Source organism: Pteropus alecto, unplaced genomic scaffold, assembly GCF_000325575.1.
Source record: "Pteropus alecto unplaced genomic scaffold, ASM32557v1 scaffold20, whole genome shotgun sequence".
Taxonomy (NCBI): domain Eukaryota; kingdom Metazoa; phylum Chordata; class Mammalia; order Chiroptera; family Pteropodidae; genus Pteropus; species Pteropus alecto.
This window is the reverse complement of record NW_006436298.1, coordinates 48,332,311-48,337,310: the sequence shown is the minus strand read 5'-3', so window position 1 is coordinate 48,337,310 and position 5,000 is coordinate 48,332,311. Positions and strand designations below refer to the sequence as shown.

General features: G+C 37.0%; 1 protein-coding gene and 1 pseudogene across 1 annotated transcript in view; one reads left to right on the top strand and one right to left on the bottom strand.

Annotated features, from left to right (window-relative positions):
• The window catches only part of CCDC192 (coiled-coil domain containing 192), a 181,852-nt gene that overhangs the window by 137,823 nt on the left and 39,029 nt on the right, over positions 1-5,000 (bottom strand). The gene's annotated exons all lie outside the window — the stretch shown is intronic.
• Positions 544-662, top strand: LOC112480992 (annotated as a pseudogene).

The following is a 5,000-nucleotide window of genomic DNA, read 5'->3' as shown; positions in this document are numbered from 1 at the left end:
ATTCTATCCACAATAGCATCCAAAAGAATGAATTACCAAAGAATAAATTTAACCAAGGTAGTTAAAGAGTGATACACTGAAAACTACAAAACGTTGCTGAAGGAAATTTTAAAAGTTCTAAATAAATGGAAAGATACTCCATGTTCATGAATTTCAAAACTTAGTACTATTAAGATGGCAATTCTCTCCATTGCAAACTATAGATTCAGTAGTTTCTATTAAGATTATAATGACTTTCTTTACAGAAATGGAAAAGCCAATCTTCAAATTGATATGGAATTTCAAGGACCCAGAATAGCCAAAACAATATTTTAAAAGAAGAACAAAGTTGGAAGACTCATATTTTTCAATTTCAAAATGTACTATAAAGCTACAGTAATCAAAATAGTGTCATACTGATATAAAGATAAGACACATAGACCAATGGAATAGAATTGAGAGTTCAGAAGGAAACCCAAACATCTATGGCCAATTGATTTTCAAAAACAGTGCCAAGACCATTTAGTAGGTAAAGAAGAGTCTCTTCAACAAATGGTGCTCAGTGTCTACAGCCATGCCACCCTGAACAAGCACTATCTCATCTGATCTTGGAAGCTAAGCAGAGTTAGGCCTCGTTAGTACTTGGATGGGAGACCACCTAGGAAGACCAAGTGCTGTAAGCGTAAAAAATAAAATTAAAAAGGGGATTGTAAACTGACAAGGTCCTTGCAATTGGTGAGGTCAACCAAGAGTTGCCTTGCCTAAAAAAAAAAAAAACAAAAAAAACAAACAAACAAAAAAAAATGTGCTTGGACAACTGGATAACCATGTAGAATGAAGCTGTACCCCACCTTATTCCATAAACAAAAAAATAAGTCAACACGGATCTCAATATAAGAGCAAAAACTACAAAACTTTTAGAAGAAAGCAGGGAAAAATCTTCAAGATCTCATATTTCATAGTGAATTCTTTGACACTAAAAGCAACAAAATTAAAAAATAGTTAAGTTGGACTTCATCAAAATTTCAAAAAACATTTGCAGCAAAAGACATCAAGAAAGTGAAAAGACAACCTATAGCGCGAGAGAAAATATTTGCAAATCATATGTCTAATAAGGATTTAGAATCCAGAATTCATAAAGAATTCTTACAATCCAACAGTAAAAAAGACAATCCAATTAAAAAATTGGCAGAGGACTTGAATAGACACTTCTCCAAAGAAGATACATAAATGACCAACAAGCACGTGAAAAGATGTTTAAGATGCCTCCCAGTGCCATGAGATTCAACATCTATCTGCTCTCAAAAGACAGTAAAAATTGCAAATGTCATTTCAATGTCCCCTCATATGTGTACAGGAAGATCATGTCATCCCTGCTCTCCAAGGAGCTGTGGCAGAAGTATAATGTCTGCTCATGCGCATCTGCAAAGACAACGAGGTCCAGGTGGTGTGAGGACGCACAAAGGTCAGCAAATCATCAAGGTGGTCCAGCTGTACAGAAAAAAATATGTCATCTACATCAGCGGTCCCCAATCTTTTTGGTACTAGGGACCAGTGGTTTCTATGATAATCTAATGCCTGATCATCTGAGGTGCAGCTGAGCTGGTGATGCTAGCTAGCACTGGGGAGCAGCTACAAATACAAATGAGGCTTCGGTTGCTCACCTGCCACTCACCTCCTGCTGTGTGCTCAGTTCCTAACAGGCCACGGACCTGTACTGGTCCACAGCCTGGTGTCTGGGGACCCCTGATCTACATTAGGCAGTTGCAGTGTGAGAACCTAATGGCACAACTGTCCACGTGGGCATTCACTGAAGCAAGATGGTGATAACTGGACTAAACTGGACAAAAACCATAAAAAGTATTTTGAATGCAATGCCAAAACTGGACAATTTGGGAAAGGGAAAGATATATAAGAAACAACTTACTGAGAAAATTCAGGAATGAATATAACCTGTTGTGCAACCACAATTTAACTGTAGATTTTTATTTCATGTGTATTTCTTTGAAACTTTTCAGGTTGTCTCTGGAATGTTTAATTTATTTTCTGTTTTGTTATTGATTTATAGCTCTATAAATCTACTTCTGCAATTTCGATTAATACATTTATGAATAAAATTGGAAATGTTTTTTAATTTAAAAAAGTACTCAACATCATTGTTCATTAATTAAGGAAATACAGATCAAAACCGCAGTGAGATTCTACTTCACACCTATTATGATGGCTGTAATTTTAAAAAATGGAAAATAAAAAATGTTGGTGATGTGGAGAAATAGGAATCCTTCTACATTGCTAGTAGGAATGTATAATGGTGCAGCTGTATTGGAAAACAATTTGGTGGTTCATCAGAAATGAAAGCAATATCCACATAGAAGCTTATATATGAATGTTTATAGCAGCATTATTCATATCTAAGGGTAGAAACCAAATGTCCACCACAGATGAATGATAAACTAATTGTGTTGTATACACACCATGGAATATTATTCAGCCATCAAAAGGAATGAAGTACTTGCTATAACTTGGATGAGCCTCCAAAACATTATGCCCAGTGAAGAAAGCCAGACACAAAAAGTCACATATTGTATGATTCCTTTCATATGAAGTATCCAGAATAGGTAACCCATAGAGACAAAAAGCAGATTAGTGGTTATCAGGGATGGGAGGAGAGGGTTTTGGGGAATGATTATTTAATGGGTACGAAGTGTTCTAGGGTGAAGAGAATGTTGAAACTTTTGAGAGGTGGTGGTTGCACAACACTGTGAATACACTGAATGCCACTGAATTGCATCCTTTAAAATAGTTAATTGTATATTACGTGAATTTAACTCCATAAAAATAAAATGACTTTCTAGTTAGCACTCAGTGGCCAAGAAAATCGTTAGCATTACATCCATTCATTGAACTTTAGGAAAAATTAACAAAATTGGATTGACTGGTTTCATTTTGAATTAATGAACACAAATCTCAGACAGGTACTCAATAGTGCCCTGAAATCTAAATATCATTATATTTTTCTTTTAGTAAATTGACTTTCCTCTTCTCTGAGATAACTATTTATTACTCTCTACTCTTTTCTCAAATATCATTTCATACTTTCTTTCTCTTCAAAATTCCACCTCACCTCTCACCCTAAATGACCACCTTATCAATAATTTACTGAACAGCTACTCTCTCATCTTCCCACCAGCCAAAATATAAACCTTACTGTGGCAGACACTGCTAATCTGTTTCCCAACAGTTGTTTGCCCATTTATCCCTTGCTACCAGACAGACAATTTGGATTAGCTAGCAGCCATGTGTGTTTAAGGGAGCTTGGCCGTGTCCAGCCCCAGAGAATGAATCACAATTGAACTAAGCCAGCCAGGTTCATGCTCTCAATTGTCAGACAATTTGTCCTCCAGTAACAAACTGAAAAATGACTCTATTTGGCCCATCCTTGCTCATATGACCTCTCCTGGGTCAATCTTTATGGTTAAGACAATGGGATATCATATCGACTGGGCCTAGGTCATTTGCTCCAAGATCATTCCCTCTGGCCAGGAATGATATGGTTGACAGCCACAGAAGTATTACAAGATTGAAGCCAGAAGGAGCAATTCTCCAGAAGAGGTAGACATAAAACAGAGGCCAATTAAATATCACCCTCTGGGTGTTCAGAACAATTATACCCTTATGTTCATAAAAATATGCATTTCTCAATATGGGAAATGCTCTCACATAATATGGTGCATCTATTCTACATTAATCCAAAAATGCACTCACCTCCTCCCAACAGGAGACAACTCAAAGTCTTATCAAGTTACTGCATCTAACTCCCCTTCTGATCTCCAAATTATGTGCATTCCTCCCTGACTCAAATCCAGATGAGGCTTATCACGATACGGCACCTGAAGACAAACAAAAAATTCCTCTCCCTAATATATTGTCTGAAATACAGGAAAAACAAGACAACCACAATGTAATTCCATGTAATTCCCCTTTAGGAGAAGGGACAAGGGGAAAAAATTTACAGTTGTCCCTGGCCATCGTAAACAACGTGTTCTTCTAGTCAGAGTTAATAAGGCCTTCCCTAGCAATGCAGTGACTGTAGGATTCTGAGCTGTTTGACTGTTCCTGACTTCTGGGAGCCTTCTTCGTTCTTTTCTCCTATGGCTACAATCAAGAAAAAGGCCAGAAGGCATTCCTTTCTTAGGGGTTGTACTAAGTTCCAGAGTTTTGGGTATGTCACTAATTCCTCCATTTTCAGGACCATTTTAGTGATATTATAGAAACACAAAACAAATTGGCTTAGATTAAAGAGGGAAATAATTGGTTCATTTAACTTGGAAGTAGAGGCACTCCTAGATTCCAAGTCTCAAATTAGATTTTCAGAATTCTCTCTCCCTACCATCGTTGCCCTGCTCCACTCAGTGGCTGGGAAGAGGGCTGCCCTGAATTATATTCCCTCCTAACTTCTCTTCAGTAGGCTTCTGCCCTCCACTACTCTACTGAAACTAATCTTGTTAAGGTTACTACCTGTTATTCTCTTTTTAGCAAATGCAATGAGCATATTTCTGGTCATCTTATTCAATGTCTCAATAAAATATTACGTGTTTGAGCACTCCATGCCTCCTGAAACACTCTCTTCTTTCTGCTTCCAGGACACATTTCTCTGGATTTCTTCCTGATTCTCAGTTTCCTTGGCTAGATCTTCCTTTTCTTCCAATCCTCTAAGTATCGAAATCTGAGAGTTTAGTCCTGGGTCCAATTTTCCCCATTATCTACACTCATACTCCAGCTGATTTTATTAGGCGCTATGGTTTAAACACTAGTCACATGTTTATGACTCCCAATTTTTTTACATACAACTACTTAGCTTCAGATGTGTGTGTGTGTACTTAATATTGAATGTAACTAGGCATCTAAAAATTAATGTATTCACAATGAACTCCTTAGATTATATATCTTACCCAGACTTCCCTCTCTCAATAAATGGAACCATTCACCCATATGTTTAAGCCATAAATATTTAAAACTTC